Below are 25,390 nucleotides of genomic sequence, written 5' to 3' on the forward strand. Positions count from 1 at the left end.
ACTTAAAAACACTAAAAAGCAACGATGTTGGGAGCTCCCCTAGCCTCGCGTCTGATCGCGCCGCCATCTTGGAACATTTTTGCAGTGGGGATGGCAGTGGGGAGAGGAGGCCTGATTGGCTGATGTAGCACACATGTGACTATTTAGGTTGTGCGTTGGGGATCAGTCTCGCTCTCTCTCTCTCCATACAGGATATCCTTTTTTGACTCTTGTGTTAGTGGCAAACCTTTTGTTCCTTTGTTTCACCCTTACAACATTCCACATACAGACCACTCACCCACACCCTACACAACTGATAAAACTGACTATCACATCCCATTTCTAAATTACTTATTTTGCTTTAGTTATTAATAAAATAATAATTTACCTTTACCCTCGACTTGTCTCCCTATTTTGTCACTTTCTCTGAGCCGGGTTAGTGACAAACACACGACATCCATTATCTTCTGTTAAACATGTGAGAATGTTGGTGTCTTTGTGTTTGACAGGGTCCAGCAGGAGAGACCAGCCTCACCTGTACCCAGCTGTGTGTCCATGAAGAGTGACCGGTCTATGGATCGTGGAATAAAGTTCAGAGAAAGACCTCCTCATTCTGGTCAAGGGTTAGTTTGAGGTTTAATCACCATAGTGGTCTGGTATACACTCTTAACTTATTCTGTTTAGGAAACTGGGCCTCATTCACACTTCTCTGGATAATTACATCTGCTTATTTGTTGTTTTTACCCAGAATCCCCAGTGACCAGGTGGAGAGACCAGAGTCAGAGATTCCCAGTGGTCAGTCTGTCCAGCGTCAAAGTGAACTGGCCTCCATATTCAGGGTGAGCTAAAGAGAAAGTATGACATGGAACATGGCTAAGTAATCTCCATACAAAAGTTTTTCTTTTCTTGTTTCAATTACATGCCAAAGTCAAGTGATTATGACTATGACTTGGGTGTAAAGGTTTACCCATTATTAACTATCTCACTCCTCCTTTTTTATCTAAATGTTTCAGTTGCTTGAAGACAATGTCATCACTTTAGTGAGAAATCAGCTGAAGAGGTTCAAGAGGCTTATTTCTCAAGACTACCCAGAGTGCTTTGAGAGTCAGGGGGAGGAAGAGGAAGAGGTAGAAGAAGAGAAGCAGGAGAGCAGTGCCAGAGAGGGGGCTCTGAAGATCACTCTGCACGTCCTGAGGAACATGAACCAGAAGGAGCTCGCTGACACACTGGAGAAACGTAAGAGACCTCACATGTTTTCACAGAGAAGTGTTACTGGGCTGGAATATTATTGGAAATATAAACACCACTAACTGTAATTACTATGTATATCCCTATTTGGTCACTCTTTATATTGTGTTGCCTCTATAACTTAGTATCTCTGTAATTACAGCATTAACAACATTGGTTGTTTGTGTATAATTGCATAGTAACAGGGTTCCTATATCATTCAACTACACTACATACTATATAATTAATTACTATATAACAACTTGTTTATAAAAAACTATGTATTAAAACAATGTAATAACAGTTACTGCAGGTATTGTTTCAACTTAATGTAAAGTGTGCCACAAATATTTTGTTCATTGTTTTGTAAATCAGATGAGCTCCCTGTGTTGTGCCAACATGAACTCAAGTCCACCCTGAAGAAGAAGTTTCAGTGTGTGTTTGAGGGAATAGCTGAGCAAGGCAAGCCAATACTTCTGGATAAGGTCTACACAGAGGTCTACATCACAGAGGGAGGAAGTGGAGAGGTCAATAACGAACATGAGGTCAGACAGATCGAGACAGCATCCAGGAGACCAGCAACACAGGAGACACCAATCAAATGCACCGACATCTTCAAGCCTTTACCTGGACAAGACAAACCAAACAGAAGTGTGCTGACAAAGGGAGTCGCTGGCATTGGAAAAACAGTCTCTACTCAGAAGGTCATTACGGGCTGGGCTGAAGGAGAAACCAATCAGGATGTCCAGTTCATATTTCCACTTCCTTTTCGGGAGCTGAATTTAATGAAAGGGAAGAAACGCAGTTTGAATGAACTTCTTGGTCATTTCTTCATTGAAATAAAAGAATCAGGAATCTCCAACTTTGACAAGTATAAAGTTCTGTTCATCTTTGATGGTCTGGATGAGTGTCGACTTCCTCTAGACTTCCAGAACAACGAGACATGTTGTGATGCCACAAAGTCAGTCTCAGTGGACGTGCTGCTGACAAACCTCATCAAGGGGAATCTGCTTCCCTCTGCTCTCCTCTGGATAACCTCCCGTCCTGCAGCAGCCAATCAGATTCCTCCTGAGTGTATTGACCGGGTGACAGAGGTACGAGGGTTCAACGACCCACAGAAGGAGGAGTACTTCAGGAAGAGAATCAGTGATGAGAACCTGGCCAGCAGAATCAACACACACATGAAGTCATCAAGGAGCCTCCACATCATGTGCCACATACCAGTGTTCTGTTGGCTCTCAGCTGATGTTCTGGAGAGACTGTTGGGTGGAGCAGAGAGAAGAGAGATGCCCAAGACTCTGACACAGATGTACACACACTTCCTGGTGTTTCAGACCAAACAGAGGAATGTGAAGTACCTTGGAGACCATGACAGAGATCCACACTGGGATAAAGAGATCATTCTGTCACTGGGAAAACTGGCCTTCAAACAGCTGGAAAAGGGCAATCTGATCTTCTATGAGGAAGACCTGAGAGAATGTGGCATTGATGTCAAAGACGCCTCAGTGTACTCGGGAGTGTGCACTCAGATCTTCAGAGAGGAGTGTGGGCTGCACAACGTGTTCAGCTTTGTGCATCTGAGCATCCAGGAGTTTCTAGCTGCTTTATATGTGTTCCTCACATTGAACAACAGCCATGAGAATCCACTGGTCAAACAGAAATCATCATTCAGGAAGCGATGGTCATCATCCAGACGCAAACCTCTGTTTCACTTACACAAGAGTGCAGTGGACATGGCCTTACAGAGTGAGAACGGACACCTGGACCTGTTCCTGCGCTTCCTCCTGGGCCTCTCACTGGAGTCCAATCAGAATCTCCTACGAGGCCTTCTGACACAGACAGGAAGCAGCTCACAGACCAACGAGGAAACAGTCAAGTACATCAAGAAGAAGATCAAGGAGAATCCCTCTCCAGAGAGGTGCATCAATCTGTTCCACTGTCTGAATGAGATGAATGACCATTCTCTAGTGGAGGAGATCCAAAGCTACCTGAGCTCAGGAAGTCTCTCAGAAGCCTCACTCTCACCTGCACAGTGGTCAGCTCTGGTCTTTGTGTTGCTGACCTCAGAAGAGGAGCTGGATGTGTTTGACCTGAAGAAATACTCCAGATCAGAGGAGGGTCTTCTGAGGCTGCTGCCAGTGCTCACAGCCTCTAAGACGGCACTGTAAGTAGATGGACAGAATTACTCTAATTAAACATAAATTAGGACGATCGGGGTTATGAGAATGCATTGTAGAATAGTAATTATTGAGTAGGCTGCTTGATGAAAAAGACAAAGAAAACCTCTTCATCACAAGTAAAAGTAACAACATGTTCCTTGATTGCCTCCTTTTCATTCATACTTTGTTGACACACATAATTTATATCATTGATTTATATCATCATCAGTACACACAGCAAACAATACATACGTACCAGCGTCAGAAGACCTGAGAGCTCTATTGGGCTGATATGCTAGCAGAAGACCTGCGAGCTCTATTGGGCTGATATGCTAGCAGAAGACCTGAGAGCTCTATTGGGCTGATATGCTAGCAGAAGACCTGAGAGCTCTATTGGGCTGATATGCTAGCAGAAGACCTGAGAGCTCTATTGGGCTGATATGCTAGCAGAAGACCTGAGAGCTCTATTGGGCTGATATGCTAGCAGAAGGTCTGAACATTCTGGTGCTGTGCCAGAAGGATCTTGAAATCTATTCTGAACTTAACAGGAAGCCAGTGTAGAGTCTCTAAAATAGGAGTTATATGAGCTCTTCTGCTTCTTTTGGTTAAAACAACTAACCCAATAGCTACCAAATACATTATACCAGACGTAGAAATCCAGTGACTACAAATGTATCCATGGTTGCTTGCTCCCCTGTTGAGAGCAACTACAACTCTCACTCATGAAGTCTTGCACCACAGTGATCGTTTGTCTACATGTATTTATTTGTATTCCTCGTTCAGGCTGAATGGATGTGACCTCACAGAGAGGTGCTGTGAAGAGTTGGCCTCAGCTCTCAGCTCAGACTCCTGCCACCTGAGAGAGCTGGACCTCAGTCATAATGATCTACGTGACGGGGGGGTGAAGCTGCTCTCTGCTGGACTGGGGAGTCCACACTGTCAACTACAGACACTGAGGTGAGGTCTTAGACTATTCTTGTTGTCATTCCTAAATGTCTGTTACATTAAAATGCTATATAATGAATGATACTTGTAGAGAAAGGCTGAATGATTGAGACAGACAATGTACATTATCTTCCAATCAATTACTATATATTGTGTGTGTGTGTGTGTGTGTGTGTGTGTGTGTGTGTGTGTGTGTGTGTGTGTGTGTGTGTGTGTGTGTGTGTGTGTGTGTGTGTGTGTGTGTGTGTGTGTGTGTGTGGTGACAGAGGGGGCTGCTCTGTTTGCCCTCCTCAAATCCTGACCCACCTGGCCTTAGATCAGCTCATGGGGCTACACAATACTGCACTAATAATAATAATAATAATAATAATAATAATAATAATGATAATGATAATAACCTTTATTTGTGTAACACTTTTCCTGCAAACATTGCAGCTAAAAGTGCTTTAATCATTATATATCATCATTTTATTATTTAGTCATTTAAAGGCAATATTATAAAGATGGGTTTTTAGTCTTGACTTGAACATATGTGCTGAGGTTGCATCCCTAATGTAAACTGGCAGTGAGACACAATCTGGAGCATAAAATAAGAATGCAACCTCACCAAATCTCTTCTTTTGTACATGTGGTACACAGAGAAAACCAGCGTCAGAAGACCTGAGAGCTCTATTGGGCTGATATGCTAGCAGAAGACCTGAGAGCTCTATTGGGCTGATATGCTAGCAGAAGACCTGAGAGCTCTATTGGGCTGATATGCTAGCAGAAGACCTGAGAGCTCTATTGGGCTGATATGCTAGCAAAAGGTATTTCAGATATTCTGGTGCTGTGCCAGTGAGAGCATTATAAAATCTATTCTGAACTTAACAGGAAGCCAGTGTAGTGTCTCTAAAATAGGAGTTATATGATCTCTTCTGCTCGTTTTGTTTAAAACAACTAACCCAATAGCTACCAAATACATTATACCAGACGGAGAAATCCAGTGACTACAAATGTATCCATGGTTACTTGCTCCCCTGTTGAGAGCAACTACAACTCTCACTCCTGAAGTCTTGCACCACAGTGATCGTTTGGCTGCATGTATTTATTTGTATTCCTCATTCAGGCTGAATGGATGTGACCTCACAGAGAGATGCTGTGAAGCGTTGGCCTCAGCTCTCAGCTCAGACTCCTCCCACCTGAGAGAGCTGGACCTCAGTCATAATGATCTACGTGACGGGGGGGTGAAGCTGCTCTCTGCTGGACTGGGGAGTCCACACTGTCAACTACAGACACTGAGGTGAGGTCTTAGACTATTCTTGTTGACAGACACATCATTGCTAAGTGTCTGGAGGGTATTCCATCAAAGTTGCTAAAGGAAAATCCAGGATTATTATTGATAAGTCTCGCAAAACGTTTTCTTTTTGAGACCTTAATGGAATACCCCCTGTAACATTATCAATGATACTTGCTCTGCAAAGGTTAAAGACGGAGACAGAAAATGTACAAGATCTTCCAATCATTTCCTCTACTCTTCGCTGTGACTGCACTAGGCATACCACTTATGTAATCCACCTTTTTCTTTTGTCAGCTCCCAGTCTGTCATCCTGTGCATGCACACCCTTTAGGAAGCCTTTATTTATTTAACCCTGTAACGGCATCCTGTGCATGCACCCGTAACCTAGGACTACTCCCCCCTCCAAAAATATGAATAAATAAATCTAAGGTCCAGAATATGAGTGGTCTATAACACATTTTTTTAAATCAATGAAGGATCCTGTCTTACCTATCGCAGATAAGGTGTTTTTGAGAAACCAAACCAATAGGAACAGCAACACATGAACCCAGGGGACAGATAGAACCCAGGGGACAGATAGAACCCAGAGGACAGATAGAACCCAGAGGACAGATAGAACCCAGAGGACAGATAGAACCCAGGGGACAGATAGAACCCAGAGGACAGATAGAACCCAGGGGACAGATAGAACCCAGGGGACAGATAGAACCCAGAGGACAGATAGAACCCAGAGGACAGATAGAACCCAGAGGACAGATAGAACCCAGAGGACAGATAGAACCCAGAGGACAGATAGAACCCAGGGGACAGATAGAACCCAGAGGACAGATAGAACCCAGGGGACAGATAGAACCCAGGGGACAGATAGAACCCAGAGGACAGATAGAACCCAGAGGACAGATAGAACCCAGAGGACAGATAGAACCCAGAGGACAGATAGAACCCAGGGGACAGATAGAACCCAGAGGACAGATAGAACCCAGGGGACAGATAGAACCCAGGGGACAGATAGAACCCAGGGGACAGATAGAACCCAGAGGACAGATTTTTTAGCTAAAGTGTAATGAGAAGTTAGCTGGCCAGTGAGTTTACAGTTGGGGCAACATGCAACTGGAAATGATAGAACACATCATTTTTCTTAATTGTATTTATTCTCAATTCAGGCTGAATGGATGTCACCTCACAGAGAGGTGCTGTGAAGCGTTGGCCTCAGCTCTCAGCTCAGACTCCTGCCACCTGAGAGAGCTGGACCTCAGTCATAATGATCTACGTGACGGGGGGATGAAACTGCTCTCTGCTGGACTGGCGAGTCCACACTGTCAACTACAGACACTGAGGTGAGGTCTTTTGGGGTGTAGAAGCATGAGTATTCTGGGTCATTATGATGCACTAGGTGTTCTTCACTTAAATACAATGTGTCTAGCCTTTCATCTGCTACTTGAGGATTTAAAGCTGTAAAGATGTACTACATTAGAGAGGAACAATCAGATCCTTGATATCAGATGGAGTGACACTATTTCCCCAGGTTGTCATTCTGTGGAGTTGCAGAGGAAGGCTGTGCTTCTCTGGCTTCAGCTCTGAGGGCTAACCCCTCCCACCTGAGAGAGCTGGACCTCAGCTACAATCACCCAGGAGACTCAGGACTGGCGCTGCTCTCTGCTGTACAGAATGATCCACTCTGTCAACTACAGACACTCAGGTAAAGGCTGAATATGTGGCTGGACGCATCAATGAGATTAATGCACAGTATCTATTTCCCACATGATTGTGAGTGTGTCATCCAACCACTGTATGTTCTTCTGTGGTTGATATAGTGTGGACCATGGTGGAGAGTGCAGGCTCAAACCTGGGCTGATCAAATGTAAGTCACCAACGCTGTAGAGAACAGGACTGTGATATTACTCAAGAATCAGGGTACAGCAGAGTTCAAACAGAGCACCAGTATTGTATTAATATGTGAATCTACAATATTAGTAAATGTGAATTAGTAGTATCCCTTGTAAAAAAAATGATGTTACCATATAAAGCCCAGTTCACATCTATGCAATCAGCCAATCAGGAAGTAGCACAGACCAGCGTCATCTGTTGCCAAGAAGCGGAGTGGACCTTATTAATACGACCCGTTTCCGAGCCAAACAGGAATTAACATTTCGTGGTAACGATGAGAGTGCAAACTCTTCTAATCTAATCTAACTATGTTGAGCTACTTCATGCTTTTGCTGAGAAAGATGAAACGTTAGCTAGACATTTGCTACATACTCAAGACAACAACGGCTCCATATTTCCTAGCTCGGCGTCTTGAATGAATGAATGAATGAATGAATGAATGAATGGTCTTTATTGTCATTGCTATAGTACAGGTACCAAACAACGAAATTTGGGAGGGGGGGCTCCCCTGGTGCTAGGGAAAAAAAAAACTAAAAAACAAGAAGGGAAAGGAGCTGGTTTACATAAATAAAGGCTACGTACACTATCCACTATACTATACTATACAAATAAAACACTGTGCTGTACTCTATGCTATGCTATACCTATTCTAACAGTTCCTATTCTCTGAACCTTATGTACCCTAGGGTTGTCATATTGCACATAGTGTTATTGCACATTCATTTAAAGTGTCGCAGTTTGCAGGCTTGAAATGTACACATTTATGCCTCAGCACTACACCTGATTTCAATCCAGCAGCTGCCATCAATCCGTCCAGACTGTCCAGGGCCCAGAACCTAGGTCTTTGCTGTGTTCAGGGCCTGAATGGCCCTGGGGTAGAAGCTGAGCTTCAGTCTGTTTGTCCTTGCGAACATGGTCCTGAACCGCCTGTTCGAGGGCAGCCGAGCAAAGTGTTCGTACCCAGGGTGGGATGGGTCTCTGGAGATCTTGGAGGCCTTCCTGAGGCAGCGTGTGTTGTACAGCTCTTCCAGAGAGGGGAGGGGGGCGCCGGTGATCTTCTGGGCCGATCTCACGACTCTCTGTAGCGCATTCCTCTCTGCGGCTGTGCAGCTGGAGAACCAGTTGCAGATGCAGTAGGTGAGGATGCTCTCCACTGTGCAGCGGTAGAAGGCCACCAGCATCTCCTGTCCGATGTGGTCTTTCCTGAGGACTCTCAGGAAGTAGAGCCACTGTTGTGCCTTCTTGATGATGGCTGCATCATCCTGTATGTGCACCCCCAGGAATCGGAGGGTTGAGACTCTCTCCACGCTCCCTCCGTCGATGAGCAGGGGCTGGACCTCAGATTTTTTCCTCCTGAAGTCCACGATGATTTCCTGGGTCTTTGACTGGTTCAGCAGCAGGTTGTTAACCTTGCACAGCTTGCTCAGCTGCTCTACCTCATCCCTGTACGCCGCCTTGTCCCCCCCCGAGATGCAGCCCACCACGGTGGTGTCGTCTGCAAACTTTACGATGGAGTTGCTGGGGTGGACGGGGGTGAAGTCGTAGGTGTAGAGGTTGTAGAGGATGGGGCTTAGCACGCAGCCCTGGGGGGACCCAGTGCTGAGTCTGAGGGCTGTGTGGGAGCCCACCCGCACCCTCTGGGGGCGGTCAGACAGGAAGTCCTTGATCCATGCACATGTACATGTGATAGTCCCAGGTCTAGTAGTTTGGTCACTAGCCTGTCTGGAAGGATGGTGTTGAAGGCAGAGCTGAAGTCCACAAAGAGCAGTCTCGCGTAGCTGTTTCCCCTCTCCAGGTGGGATAGAGTGGAGTGGAGCGTCGTCGCGATGGCGTCCTCTGTGGACCTGTGGGCTCTGTAGGCGAACTGGTATGGATCCAGGTTGGGCGGGAGGCGTGTGACTATGTGGGCCCGGACTAGTTTCTCGAAGCACTTCATGATGATTGGTGTGAGTGCCACCGGGCGGTAGTCGTTTAGGCAGCTCACCGTGCTTTTCTTCGGGACTGGGATGATAGTTGAGGTTTTCAGGCAGGGTGGGATGGTGGCCTGGGACAGGGACTGGTTGAAGATGTTGGTGAAAACCCCGGCCAGCTGGTCGGCGCAGTCCCTCAGCACCCGTCCCAGGACGCCATCCGGCCCTGAGGCTTTCCTGGGGTCCACCGCCTTCAGCACGCGTCTCACTTCATGCTCTGTGAGGGTGAGGCTGCTGAGAGCTGGAGAGAGTGGTGTTTGTGTTGTGGTTACCTCCGTTCGCCCCTCGTCGTCTTCACCGTTTATTGATCAGTGCTACTGCCAGCATGTCACTGTCGCTGTCAGCCATCTTGCAGGGTAAACACAACTTATTTTGTTGTTATGGAAACAGTCGTCTGTGTCTCGTTGCGTCTCATCACCCATCTGTCTCATCACCCATCTGTCTCACCACCCATCTGTCTCACCACCCATCTGTCTCACCATCCATCTGTCTCATCACCCATCTGTCTCACCACCCATCTGTCTCACCACCCATCTGTCTCACCACCCATCTGTCTCACCACCCATCTGTCTCATCACCCATCTGTCTCATCTGTCTCACCACCCATCTGTCTCACCACCCATCTGTCTCATCACCCATCTGTCTCATCTGTCTCATCACCCATCTGTCTCACCTCCCATCTGTCTCACCACCCATCTGTCTCATCTGTCTCACCACCCATCTGTCTCACCTGTCTCCTCTGTCTCATCACCCATCTGTCTCACCTCCCATCTGTCTCACCACCCATCTGTCCCATCTGTCTCATCACCCATCTGTCTCACCTGTCCCATCTGTCTCATCTGTCTCATCACCCATCTGTCTCATCTGTCTCACCACCCATCTGTCTCATCTGTCTCACCTCTCATCTGTCTCACCTCCCGTCGGTCGCTGTGTACATACATCTACTGATGCCTCTGGACACATCTCCGTTATTTTATTTTATTTTTAAATATATTTTATTTATGCATTTTCAGTTTACAGGGATAGACAAGATACATCACAAGGGCAATAAAGAGAAGTCAGGCAGAGCAAACACTTTTCTAATTTGATACCAGATTTTAAGAGAGTTGATGAGCATGAAGTTATTACCCGAGGCGGCTTTTGGGGGTATGCTCTTAGCAAAGAGAAGAGCGTGGAGAGAGCTTTTGGGGAGGTTCTGCTCTATTGCAAGCCAAGAAGGGGTAGAGATGGTGGGGTTGTCTGAGCACGCCCCTTGCCAGTACATCAATGCTCTACAGTTGGCAGCCCAATAATAGTTTTGGAAATGAGGTAGACTGAGGCCCCCTGCACTTTTGGGTTTAAATAGGCGTGACTTGGCTATACCATGTATTTTGTATCCCCAGACAAATGGAAGGACAATAGAGTCTAGTAACTTAAAGAAAGACTGGCAAAAATATAGGAAGATTCTGGAAGAGGTATAGAAACCTGGGGAGAGCCACCATTTTAACTGCATTGACTCGTCCTATCATGGATAAAGGTAATAGCCTCCAGGTTTCAACGTTAGATTTCAATTTGTCTACCATATTCAGATAGTTCAGTTTATAAATCAATTTGGGGTCTTTAGGGATGACCACGCCTAAGTATTTAATTGTATCTGTAGTAATGTGAAAAGGGACATCTTTAACAAATGTTGGGTTTAACCTCCCTTTAAGCTGCATGAATTCACTTTTGTCCCAGTTTATAGTGTACCCAGAAAGTTCACCAAACTCTTTAATTAGGTCTAGCAAAGGCGGAAGAGATTCTTCAGGCCGGGAGAGAAGTAGAACCACATCATCCGCGTAAAGCGAGATGCGGTGGTCCACCCCTCCTAGCATCAATGGGGCTATAGAGGGATGATTCCTTATGCTAACAGCGAGGGGCTCTATGGCAAGGGCAAAAATCAACGGGCTCAATGCGCAGCCTTGACGGCAGGAGCGATGTAAGGCAAAGGTGGGTGATTTATCACAATTGGTTATAACCGAAGCTGTTGGGCTGGTGTATAGCATGTCAACCCAAGAGGTGAAATTGTCACCCAGGCCAAACTCTTTCAATACTGTTAGAATGTATCTCCATTCAACCTGATCAAAGGCTTTCTGGGCATCGAGTGCCAAAACAGCAACATTGGAGTCATTGTCATATTTAGAATACATTACATTCATCAATCGTCTGATATTAAAGAAGGAAAATCTTCCAGGGATAAATCCAGTTTGGTCAGGGTGGATTATAGTTGCAATACATCTATTGAGTCTGTTTGCAAGAATCTTAGTGAACACCTTTAGGTCGTTTCCGAGGAGGGCAATAGGACGGTACGAGGCTGGATCGGTTTCCTCCCTATCCTTCTTCAATAACAGGGATATATTAGCCAAATACAGGGATTCAGGGAGACGCCCTGTAGCAATAGAATGATTAAACATCCTTAACATAATGGGAGAGACTTTGTCCGAGTATGCTTTATAGAACTCTATGCCATACCCGTCTGGTCCGGAGGCCTTCCCGTTAGGGAAAGAGCGTATTGCTTCCATAACCTCCTTTAAAGTTATCTCTGTGTTCAATTCAACTTGTGCAGAGGTACTCAATTTAGGCAGGTGGAGAGCGCTAAGAAAATCTGAAATTTGCGCTGTATCAGCTGTGATTTTCGAGGAGTAGAGATTCTCATAAAACTCACGGAAGCACTCGTTGATTTTTTGGGGATCTGTGGTTATAGAACCCGTATTGGTTTTAATTGTATTAATCATTCGCTTGGCCTGAATACCCCTAAGCTGGCGAGCTAATAATTTGTCTGGTTTGTCGCTCAACTCAAAGTGTTTTTGTTTCATTTTCAGTAGCGTTTGGGTTAGGGTTAGAATGTGGGTGAGGGTTAGGGTTAGATGTGGGTGAGGGTTAGGGTTAGGGTTAGGGTTAGATGTGGGTGAGGGTTAGGGTTAGATGTGGGTGAGGGTTAGGGTTAGGGTTAGATGTGGGTGAGGGTTAGGGTTAGATGTGGGTGAGGGTTAGGGTTAGATGTGGGTGAGGGTTAGGTGAGGGTTAGGGTTAGATGTGGGTGAGGGTGAGGGTTAGATGTGGGTGAGGGTTAGGGTTAGATGATGATGAGGGTTAGATGTGGGTGAGGGTTAGATGTGGGTGAGGGTTAGGGTTAGATGTGGGTGAGGGTTAGGTGAGGGTTAGGGTTAGATGTGGGTGAGGGTGAGGGTTAGATGTGGGTGAGGGTTAGGGTTAGATGAGGATGAGGGTGAGGGTTAGATGTGGGTGAGGGTTAGATGAGGATGAGGGTGAGGGTTAGGGTTAGATGTGGGTGAGGGTTAGATGTGGGTGAGGGTTAGATGAGGGTGAGGGTTAGATGTGGGTGAGGATCAATCTCGCAGGGAAAAGGATCAGCCGTGTTTTATCATCCCAGCCTTTCTCAGCTTCTCTCTTGCTCCGTCGAAGGCTCTGCGTTGCTCGTTCACTTCAGGCTTAGAGAAGTCTGGGTACAGGGCTTGTTCAAGGCTTGTTGACGGGCGAGCTTCAGGATCTTCTCCTTCTCCTGGGAGTGGTGGACCTTGGCGATCATGGTGCTTTGGTCTAGTGGATGATGGCTTACCTAGGCGGTGCGCTCGTTCCACTTTCAGTCCACTTGGGAAGTTCTGCAGTCCTAGGAGTTTAGGTAAGAATCCTGCAGGTATGAACTCTGTTGGTCTGCCGTCCTCCACTTTCTCCGGTAGGCCAGTGATGTTGATGTTGCAGCGCCTAGAACGCTCTCCTTCGAGGTCAATCAGTTTGGTCTTCATGGTGTTGTTGGTTTTAACCTGCTCGTTGCAAAGTGTTTCTAGGGCCGTAGTGAGAGAGGATAGCCGCAAGGATGCTAGCCAGAGAGGATAGCTGCAAGGATGCTAGCCAGAGAGGATAGCCGCAAGGATGCTAGCCAGAGAGGGCTCCGCCTGGGCCTCAGGTGTAGTGGCGCCATTGTGCTGTTAGCATCATCACTGTCCCCGGAGTCAGAAGTGACTTTGTTAATGTTCTCAAGGAGCAAATCTGTGTCTGTCGGCCTTCCCTTTGGTTTACGTCCTCTCCTTGACATTTTGTTGGCGGTGCGAGTTTACTTAATTATATATTTTTGGATGAGCTTCTCTAACACGCAGCTACTCCATGCCCTGTTCAGACACGCCCCCCTGTTCAGACACGCCCCCCCATGTTCAGACACGCCCCCCTGTTCAGACACGCCCCCCCATGTTCAGACACGCCCCCCTGTTCAGACACGCCCCCCCCCCCCGTGTTCAGACACGCCCCCCCCTGTTCAGACACGCCCCCCCCCCCCCCCCCCGTGTTCAGACACGCCCCCCCCCCCCCCCGTGTTCAGACACGCCCCCCCCCGTGTTCAGACACGCCCCCCCCGCCGAGGTTTTTCTGACGACGGTCTGAACGTTCTAAAACTGACCCGTCACGTTGTGTTGTGTTGCGTTGCATAGATGTGAACTGGGCTTAACAAGATCACAAATATGTGAATATTGTAATTTATGTAATTTATTAATATGTATTTATTTATGATATTATGATTATTTTGTCCCTCTCATTCAGATGCCTGTGAGCTCACACTGGACCCAAACACAGCACACAGACTCCTCTCTCTGTCTGAGGACAACAGGAAGGTGACAGGGGGGAGAGAGCAGCCGTATCCTGATCACCCAGAGAGGTTTAAGGACTGTAGTCAGGTGCTGTGTAGAGAGGGTCTGACTGGCCGCTGCTACTGGGAGGTAGAGTGGAGGGGAGGAGGGGCTGATATAGCAGTGACATATAAAGGAATCAGCAGGAGAAGAGCGGGTGGTGACTGTGAGTTGGGACGCAATGACAAGTCCTGGAGTCTGGTCTGCTCTGACACCTCTGACGGTTACTATGCCTGGCACAATAATAAGAGAACTGTCATACCTGCCCTCTCCTCTGGCTCCAGCAGAGTAGGAGTGTATCTGGACTGGCCGGCCGGCACTCTGTCCTTCTACAGCGTCTCCTCTGACACACTGACCCTCCTGCACACATTCCACTCCACATTCACTGAGCCTCTCTACCCAGGGTTTGGGCTTGGGCTTTGGGAGTATGGCTGTTCAGTGACCCTGTGTAAACTAGTCTAAGGGAGATCACACTGAACACCTAAGGCTGAAACATGATGGATCATAACATGATGTCATGATGTAGTTTTACACACATCAAGCTTCATACACTTCATACACCCTGGGTCATCCAGGGGAGAGGTCCCCAGTTTGAGCCCTGCTGGTTACATCAGTCCCACTCTGACCACTAGAGGGCAGCAGTGTATGTACATAAGAGTCAGTCACATTGGGTATTTGAGCTGTGATGCTGTATCCGCTTGTTAAGTCGTGACGTATTTCCGGGTCCCAACGTTGGCTGAGGCGCTGTCTTCGAAATGGAGAAATAATAATAATAATTAATTATATTTATATAGCGCTTTTCCGAGGCTCAAATACCCTGACAATATGGAGAAAACGGGAAAGTGCCGTGTCCCTTGTTGTATGAATAGATCCGAGTCTAAAAAACGATTAAACTGTCATTCTACCGCTGTAGTTCAGAGGTACTCTGGTGCGGAGAATTTCTGATTTAGACCCGGAAATGGCTAAACGTCACTTTTGACGTCAGACTTAACAAGCGGATTACGTAGCCATGTGTCCTCTGTGTGTAGTGTCAGTCCCACTCTGACCACTAGAGGGCAGCAGTGTATGTACATAAGAGTCAGTCACATTGGGTATTTGAGCTGTGATGCTGTATTACATAGCCATGTGTCCTCTGTGTGTAGTGTCAGTCCCACTCTGACCACTAGAGGGCAGCAGCACAGGTCCTGTGAGATGGAGTCTCTGACTGTAAAGTCTTCAGGACTGTGTCAGTGTAGGTTTATACTCCGGCCTCAGATCCTGTCTGCAGCAGTTGATGACGACCAGTTGGTTATTTGCTCATTGTGAAATATGTGAAAAAGTCCAATAGACTGACAAAACAGAAGCATGATTTTTTTGTATATTCTTTTATCACCTTTTATTATTATTTTATTTCTGTAAATGCAACTGATGGTGAAACAATCCCGATGAATCATTATATTATCAGTCAGACTGGTGATGAACTCTGAGACCCAGAGTCTCTGACCCTGAGGAGAGAGAGTGGATGTGTGTAAGAGTTGGTCAAGTTGTGTGTTTGAGTTCAGATGTGTATTATGTAGCTGTGTGTAAGATAGCAGGGAGTGGATGTGAAGACAGCTCTCCTCCTCTGTCAATACAACATGTACATGTTCTGAAATTCACTTTCCATGTATTTCTGTACCTGCCTATCTATTCGATTTACATATTTTGCATATATTTCTATATACATGTATTTTCCTGCGTGTGTGCGTGTGTGTCAGTGTAGCTCTTGTGAAGCCCTGCAAGTCCAAATGGACAGACAGAGAGATCTGCTCAAGTTCCTTCATTTTAATATGATGATGATGATGATGATGATGTTGATGATGATGATGATGATGATGATGATGATGACTGTGTCAATATCAATAAAGTGTTTGTGAAACAAAGAACAGTGTGACCTCATGATGACTCTACACATGTCTTGTTCTATGTGATGTATTTCTATCTGAACGCAGCCCTGTGCAGGACCATGGACAGCTCCTGATCAGCCCACCTGAAACATTTACATTTACATTTTTGGCATTTAGCAGACGCCTTATTCCAAAGCGACTTTCAATCAATACATTTGAATACTAAGCATGTGAATCAGCAGTCCACCATTCGTGGCAGGAAGAGTAATCTAGCTCGGGCCGGGGGCCACTGATAGGAGGAAAAACCTTCTTCTACCACCTTCTTCTAAAACTTTATTTATTTTAATTTTAATACTAATATTCCTTCAGGTAGGCAGGGGCTGTCCCTTTAGCTGCCTGATATGCAAGCACCAGGGTCTTGAATCTGATGCGAGCTGCTATCGGGAGCCAGTGCAGGGTGCGAAGGAGAGGGGTGACATGAGAGTATTTGGGGAGGTTGAATACCAGACGTGCAGCAGCCAAACCACTCAGCAATCACACAGCTGCAGGCAGTGGAGCCTTCAGACAGACAGGCTAGAACCAGCATGGAGCTGGAGGTTTACAGTAGAACAGTTATCATAGAAACAGACCTTGAACAACTTGACATGAAACATCTACCATGAGGAAGATGGAGGGAGACCCAGAAGCCCTGGTTACACCTGGTAGGCATCCTGATTGATGTGTCAGATAGGAAAATATCTGCAGTATTCAATGTCTTCACTATGGCTACGTTCACACTGCAGTGACATGTGACCCAGATCAGATTTTTTTGCCGACATGTGACTCAGGTCTGATTTATGCATGACCGTGGGAACAGCGCAAGTCACATGAAATCTGACTTTTTTAAATCCGACCTGGGTCGCCTTTAGAGGTGGTATTACATCGGATACATGTCTGATATTTACCAACGCGCCCCCGTCTGAACTGTCAAGTCGCTTTTAATGCAACTTTTACGTCACTCTAGCAGGTTTGCCAGATGGGATTGACAATTTACAGCCTAACCAGTCTATAACCGATAAATCCAGTAGCCCATTCGGCGGTAACCCGCCCCATCTGGCAACCCGCCCCATCTGGCAACCCGCCCCATCTGGCAACCCTGCACTCTCCACGCACCTTACCATATCTTGCTCATATCTTTGCCGGCTTCCGCTGCACAAAAACTTTAATCTTTAAAATTAATCCGGTTGTAACGTTATCATGTTATCATATATATTATATATCATAAATCTAGATATACTGGCAGACAGTGTACAGAGTAGACCTGTATCCTACAAAGACATTTAGATTTAGTAATCTACAAATTAATTAGACCCCTATACTTTCTTTTATTTATTTATTTTTGTTTCTTTTTATTTTACTACTCGATCTTTTCAGTTTGTAAAGCGTCTTTGAGTGTCTAGAAAAGCGCTATATGAGTCTAATGTATTATTATTATTATTATTATTGTAAACAGTGCGCTGTCCTTCTGCACATGCGGGTCTGTTCAGGGCCGTGGAATGTTCACACGGGAGTCAATGTAGGCCTAGGTCAAATATAGGTCACATTTTAAAAGTCATGAGAACTGCCAAACCCAAAAATCGTATCTGTGTAAAAAATCGGAATTGAGCATCAAGACCTGGGGGGTATTCCACGAAGCTCGATAAAGTTCTAAGCCTCGATAAAGTTTTAAGCCTCGAAAATGTTAGCTTGCGTTCAGTGGCGGCTGGTGCTAAAATGTTTGGGTGGGGCACAGGTTATGGGGGCATGCTCCACGGGGAAGAATATCAACTTTAAAATCTGGATTTACAGTCAATTTTAGCATGAGAATAGCTCTACCCCCCTGTACAGACCTCGCCATCCCCTCTACCCCCCTGTACAGACCTCTTCATCCCCTCTACCCCCCTGTACAGACCTCTTCATCCCCTCTACCCCCTGTACAGACCTCTCCATCCCCTCTACCCCCTGTACAGACCTCTCCATCCCCTCTACCCCCCTGTACAGACCTCTCCATCCCCTCTACCCCCTCTACAGACCTCTCCATCCCCTCTACCCCCTGTACAGACCTCTTCATCCCCTCTACCCTCCTCTACAGACCTCTTCATCCCCTCTACCCTCCTCTACAGACCTCTTCATCCCCTCTACCCCCCTGTACAGACCTCTCCATCCCCTCTACCCTCCTCTACAGACCTCTCCATCCCCTCTACCCTCCTCTACAGACCTCTCCATCCCCTCTACCCCCCTGTACAGACCTCTTCATCCCCTCTACCCCCCTGTACAGACCTCTTCATACCCTCTACCCCCCTGTACAGACCTCTTCATCCCCTCTACCCCCCTGTACAGACCTCTTCATCCCCTCTACCCCTCTGTACAGACCTCTTCATCCCCTCTACCCCTCTGTACAGACCTCTTCATCCCCTGTACAGACCTCTTCATCCCCTCTACCCCCCTGTACAGACCTCTTCATCCCCTCTACCCCCCTGTACAGACCTCTTCATCCCCTCTACCCCCCTGTACAGACCTCTTCATCCCCTCTACCCCCCTGTACAGACCTCTCCATCCCCTCTACCCCCTGTACAGACCTCTTCATCACCTCTACCCCCCCCTGTACAGACCTCTTCATCACCTCTACCCCCCCAGTTTTCTCTACAATTTCTACAATTTTCTCTCTACAGTTTCTACACGTCAACGTGTACCGAAACACTTGTTTCCAACGTGGTCCTACGTTTCTCCTACACCAAGACACATACAAAGAGCATAGAAACATACAAAGAGCATAGAAACATACAAAGAGCATAGAAGATACAATCAGAATACAGTCTGCCATTCCTTCTCCCAGCATCGATTTGGTTTTCCTATCATGACTGAAGGACAGATGATTCACTTACTTACACAAGTTTGACTTCGGTAATAGGTCCAGTTGCAATATCAAGTTGGGAACAAAAGATGCCTCCTTCTAATCCATTTGTTCAATTTGTTTACAAAGTCCGGTAGTGGAAAGCAGAACAACGCATTTGTTACTTCACATCCCGCTAGCCATGTTTTCTTCTCATACCAACCCCTCGTAAATCCTCGGTTATACGATTTTCCAATTTTCCCTGCCTTTGTATAAACTTGCTTTATAATTAAATTTGGTCTGGGTGGTCCTAATTCCTTTACTGTTAATTTCTCCTGGTTGCTACGACGGCTGAACGGTGTTTCTTTTAAAGATTCAACCGAGTTGTTCAGAACATTACTAGCCATGGTGAAGCAGGTGAACGAACGTGACGCCGTCCGTATGACATGACGTAAGCACGTACGATTCTTTGTGCATGTCCCAAAACCCCATAGACAAATTACCGAATGGCCTGAAGTTACCAAAATAGATTTTACATGCAAGTCTACGAGAACAGCCTAGTGCAATTTCGAGTAGAGTAAAAGTTGCCCTGAAAGGGGCGGGACTTGAAGCTGATTGGAACATACTCCACAGAACACTAGCTGATTGGACTATGATATACTCCACAGAACACTAGCTGATTGGACTATGATATTCAGAAGCAACACTGTCTAGAAGTCATAGAAAAAAAATCTCTCTCTTCTCCCTTTGGTGGGGCATTGTCCAATTGCCCCTAATGAACCAGCCTCCCCTGCTTGCGTTCGGTGCCATCAATGTGGCTCAAATAATTCGCTGCTTGGTTGAGCTCCTTCTGAGTCAGATATAATTAGCCTGCTCGCGACCAGGCTAAAACACAGGCTATAGTGAGACGCGCGTCAAAAAAGGCTCACAGGCGGAAACTAAACCCCGAACGACAGTTCCTCATATGTCTTTTAGGAAATATTAGTTCCCACTTCACACGAGATAGATAGATTAGATAGTTTGACTGTGTGATAGATAGATAATTTGATATTTTGAAAGTGTGATCGATCGATAGATAGTTTGATTGTGTGATAGATAACTTGATATTTTGAAAGTGTGATAGATAGATCGATAGATCAATAAAGAAAAGAGTGTAAAAAAAAGAAGTAATTGTGTCAACTTGCATTGCTGTCATCACAGTGGTCTGGCTGGCGTAGTGGTTAAGGCAGCCGACTGGAGTTCCAAAGGTTGCGTGTTCGAGACTTGACTAAGTCATTTTATTTTAATTTTTTTACATTTAACCGAAGATTTCATGCAAAGGTTTCAAACACCATTGTAATCGTGTCAGTTCTTGTAAATTAGCCTGCACCATAATTTTATAGCCTACATACTTTTTTAAATGAGATTTTAGATTAGATTCAGACAACGAAATGCAGTAAAAAGTGCGCCTGAAGAGGGATTTGAACCACCGATATAAAATGACGAATAAATCCTATGGCAGCGGTCGATACCACTAGGCCATTGTGGCGTTATGACGGTTTGTAGCCTGCTGCTGATATCACCACAGTAGTACATATTTATTTATTAAAATATGAACATATAACAATAACTGGGGCTAGTATGACCTACACATTTAATCGGTCAGCAATTTCTTGCCAAACCATTTCCCTCGCCTTGTTAATTGCGGCAGTATTGCACTATTTTACATCTTATTTTTCCGTCTTCATAAAAATCAATAATTCGGAATGCTGCGCAAATATAGAACCCCTGCAGAGTGGAGTATCTTCATTTCGACAGATCGACTCTTCGGGGCTGCGTATGTCTGCGTGCACGCGCCCATATCGAAGATTTGTAAGCCTGTCTTCTGTGAACACTGATGACACAAGCCTGATCCTCGTTCGAGGAATCACCTGAGGCTTGAATTCCAATCTCGAGTTGCCTGAGCGCCGCATTTATTTATAGCGCCGCTATACTGATCCACCTTTAGTGGAATGGCCCCCTGCAGTGTGAACGTAGCCTATGATGTCACGCGTGCAGAGTAATGTGTCTATGGTTGTGTAGACCAGCAGACAACTGGTACTGTTGACCCCTGCATAGACCTTGTCCTGGACCAGCAGACAACTGGTACTGTTGACCCCGGCATAGACCTTGCTGAGTGAGTCCTATCATTCAATTTCAAATCAGATTTTCGCTTTGGCCATTTTTACGTTTATTTCCTGCAGCATGAAAATCAAGTGTGTGTGTGTGTGTGTGTGTGTGCGCGTGTGTGTGAGTGTGTGTGCGTGTGTGAGTGTGTGTGTGTGTGTGTGAGTGTGTGAGTGTGTGTGTGTGTGTGCGTGTGTGCGCGTGTGCGAGTGTGTGTGTGTGTGTGTGTGTGTGTGTGTGTGTGTGCGCGTGTGTGAGTGTGTGTGTGTGTGCGCGTGTGAGTGTGTGTGTGTGTGTGTGAGTGTGTGAGTGTGTGTGTGCGTGTGTGCGCGTGTGTGAGTGTGTGTGCGTGTGTGAGTGTGTGTGTGTGTGTGTGAGTGTGTGAGTGTGTGTGTGTGTGTGTGTGCGCCTGTGTGAGTGTGTGTGTGTGTGTGTGCGTGTGTGCGCGTGTGTGAGTGTGTGTGTGTGTGTGTGTGTGCGGGTGTGTGAGTGTGTGTGTTTGTGTGTGTGTGTGTGTGCGTGTGTGTGTGTGTGTGTGTGTGTGCGTGTGTGCGCGTGTGGAGGGGGGAGGGACGCGTCACAGTGGAGTGGAGGGGGGAGGGACGCGTCACAGTGGAGGTATGACGTCACAGTGGAGGTATGAGTCACCAGACGCTGTTTCCCGCTCGATACACAACCACGATGTAGGCTGCGTTCGTAAATTCGCTCTAAGAGCCCCGGAGCGCACACTGGGTCCGACGTCATGAAGGGACCAAGTCATTTGATTGGAAAAAATGAAAAAAACCATCTTTTTAATATTGCCTTTAAATTACTAAATAATTAAATGATGATTATATAATGATTGGAGCACTTTGAGCTGCAACGCTTGCAGGAAAGGCGCTATACAAATAAAACGTTATTATTAAGTTATTATTATTATTATTATTATCCAAACCGTGAGAGTGATGTCTACCCTCCTGTTATATTATTATTGTGGAGATGCATGCGCCACGCGCGTACACCCGTCTCTGCGTAAACATGCCCTGCCTGTCCAACCGTGCAGATCCAAACCCACCACGCTCAATTACTGCTGTGAAAGACGTGGTTCAGGTTCCCTACCTTCCACAGACATATCTACAGACATATCATCCACACGTCCACGTTCGTCTCCACTTCCTCCCCGTCTCTTCCTCTGTGCAGCTGCAGTCAAGCCGCTGTGTCGCTCGACAGGTGCCAACATAGATGGGACTAATAATTATTATATTCATGTGATTGCGCCCTGGAGGGTCATTTGGTTTCTCTTTACGTGCAGTAGTCGTCTTTATATCTAGTGGTTTTAGTTTCACTAAATACCGTTGAGATCAAGCTGGGTTTGGGGTGGCTGAAAAAGAGGTACGTTTATTTATTTTTACCGCATAGTTACTTTCCTTTGTTTAAGGTTGTTTTTGTTGTTGTTGTTGTTGTTGTCTCAAACTACATTTTCCCATCTGGATAAAATACAGATTATTGACTTTAAAGTCGTAGTAGAGATTGTGTTCATTTCCTTTCCTTACTTCAGAGGATCACGGTTATTGTTATCCAAATAAATCATGTTTTAGGGTAGTGTATATGATCAACAACAACAACAACAACAACAACAACAACACACAATACAGCATGAAAGTTCAGACAATGCTGCCCTGCTGTTTCAAAGGCCTAACTAACTAACTGAATCCTATCCAAAATAGTTTGGATGAAAAGTGCAACAAAATGGCGTGGCGTGCGTCTTAGCCTAGATTATTTTTTACATCCACAACAATAGACACAAAAAAAGTAATTTCTAAGTAAAAATGTTTTACCTAGTTAACTATAACTACTTTACATTGTTACCTAGTTAACTAGAACACTACTTTACATTGTTACCTAGTTAACTATAACACTACTTTACATTGTTACCTAGTTAACTAGAACACTACTTTACATTGTTACCTAGTTAACTAGAACACTACTTTACATTGTTACCTAGTTAACTACAACACTACTTTACATTGTTACCTAGTTAACTAGAACACTACTTTACATTGTTACCTAGTTAACTAGAACACTACATCACATTGTTACCTAGTTAACTAGAACACTACTTTACATTGTTACCTAGTTAACTAGAACACTACTTTACATTGTTACCTAGTTAACTACAACACTACTTTACATTGTTACCTAGTTAACTAGAACACTACTTTACATTGTTACCTAGTTAACTACAACACTACTTTACATTGTTACCTAGTTAACTAGAACACTACTTTACATTGTTACCTAGTTAACTAGAACACTACTTTACATTGTTACCTAGTTAACTACAACACTACTTTACATTGTTACCTAGTTAACTAGAACACTACTTTACATTGTTACCTAGTTAACTACAACACTACTTTACATTGTTACCTAGTTAACTACAACACTACTTTACATTGTTACCTAGTTAACTACAACACTACTTTACAAAAAGGACCAAAGCATTAGAACGTGACACCTCAAACAGCCCTATTCTCCATACAGAGTTCTATGTACTACCTCTGACCAGAGCTGCCCAAAGCAGTGTGCTGTGGCCTGAGAGACATTTTGGACTCATCTCTCTCTGTCTCTCTCTGTCTCTCTCTCTGTCTCTGTCTCTCTCTCTGTCTCTCTCTGTCTCTCTCTCTCTCTCTCTCTGTCTCTCTCTCTGTCTCTCTCTCTGTCTCTCTCTCTGTCTCTCTCTCTGTCCCTCTCTGTCTGTCTCTGTCTCTCTCTGTCTCTCTCTCTGTCTCTCTCTCTGTCTCTCTCTCTGTCTCTCTCTCTGTCCCTCTCTGTCTGTCTCTCTCTCTCTCTCTCTCTCTCTGTCTCTCTCTCTGTCTCTCTCTCTGTCTCTCTCTCTGTCTCTCTCTCTGTCCCTCTCTGTCTGTCTCTGTCTCTCTCTGTCTCTCTCTCTGTCTCTCTCTGTCTCTCTCTCTGTCTCTCTCTCTGTCTCTCTCTGTCTCTCTCTGTCTCTCTCTGTCTCTCTCTCTGTCTCTCTCTCTCTCTCTCTCTCTCTGTCTCTCTCTCTCTCTGTCCCTCTCTGTCTGTCTCTCTCTCTCTCTGTCTCTCTCTCTGTCTCTCTCTCTGTCTCTCTCTGTCTCTCTCTGTCTCTCTCTCTGTCTCTCTCTCTCTCTCTCTCTCTGTCTCTCTCTCTCTCTCTCTGTCTCTCTGTCTCTCTCTCTGTCTCTCTCTCTGTCTCTCTCTCTGTCTCTCTCTCTCTCTCTCTGTCTCTCTCTGTCTCTCTCTCTGTCTCTCTCTCTCTCTCTCTCTCTCTCTCTCTGTCTCTCTCTCTCTCTCTCTCTCTCTCTGTCTCTCTCTGTCTCTCTCTCTGTCTCTCTCTGTCTCTGTCTCTGTCTCTCTCTCTCTCTCTGTCTCTCTCTGTCTCTCTCTCTCTCTCTGTCTCTCCCTCTCTCCCTCTGTCTCTCTCTCTCTCTCTCTCTCTCTCAATTTTCAATTTTTCTATTTCAAAGGGCTTTATTTGCATGGGAAACATACATTTACATTGCCAAAGCATGTGAAGTGTGAAGATAAAAAACAAAAACAAAAATAATGTAATGTACATACTAGAATAAATAAATAGATTACATACTAGAATAAATAAATAGATTACATACTAGATTACAAATAAATAGATTACAAATAGATGACATACTAGAATAAATAAATGAAATAAAACTTATTTCAATTCTTATGGTGGTTTTAGCCCATTTGATTGCCTTTTTCTATCACAGCAGCTAACAAATCTTGCTGCTGTGTTTGCACATTGCTGTACCTCACCCAGCAGATATGGTAGCCTTTCCACATTGGTCAAGTCCTCAAAGTCTCCCTGGATGTTGGTGATCAGTGGGAAGTATGTGTCCCTGATGTCCTTGTACAGCTGGCAGGTAGTTAAGAAGTGCAGCTCTGTTTCCACCTGGTTTTGTGTGCAGTGGGTGCACAGTCTGTCTGGTCTGGGGAGCCAGGTCTGCCTGTGGCGGCCTTTCTCGATGGCCAGGTTGTGTTCACTGAGTCTGTACATAGTCAAGGACTTCCTTAGCTTTGGGTCTGTCACAGTACTCAGGTATTCTGCCACTGTGTATTTTCTGTTTAGGGCCAAATAGCATTCCAATTTGCTCTGGTTTTTGGTTGATTCATGTGTCAGGTAATTTTCTTTTTGTTTTCTTATAATTTGGTTTAGTCTAATAGGTGGCTCTGCTTGTGACTGTGAGAGTCCCAGAACTAGCTGGCTGAGGGGGCATCTCCCTAGAGTCTCTCTGTGGGTAAGGGCTTTGTTGTGGAGCGTGTCAGGGTGACTTTCTTTTCCCTCTCTCTCTCTCTCTCTCTCTCTCTCTCTCTCTCTCTCTCTCTCTCTCTCTCTCTCTCTCTCTCTCTCTCTCTGTCTCTCTCTCTCTCTGTCTCTCTCTCTCTGTC

The 25,390-nt window shown here is 45.5% G+C and overlaps 1 pseudogene across 1 annotated transcript; it reads left to right on the plus strand.

Moving 5' to 3' along the window:
• Nucleotides 1-1,165: 1,165 nt before the first annotated feature.
• LOC308175689 (NLR family CARD domain-containing protein 3-like) lies at nucleotides 1,166-14,448 on the plus strand (annotated as a pseudogene). The gene is made up of 8 exons: nucleotides 1,166-1,215; nucleotides 1,582-3,370; nucleotides 4,149-4,322; nucleotides 5,416-5,589; nucleotides 6,750-6,923; nucleotides 7,112-7,285; nucleotides 7,401-7,447; nucleotides 14,016-14,448. The product of its transcript is annotated as an NLR family CARD domain-containing protein 3-like (transcript).
• The last annotated feature ends 10,942 nt before the right edge of the window (nucleotides 14,449-25,390 follow it).

The sequence above is a fragment of the Nansenia antarctica genome, assembly GCF_963989245.1.
Source record: "Nansenia antarctica genome assembly, contig: SCAFFOLD_207, whole genome shotgun sequence".
Lineage (NCBI taxonomy): Eukaryota > Metazoa > Chordata > Actinopteri > Argentiniformes > Microstomatidae > Nansenia > Nansenia antarctica.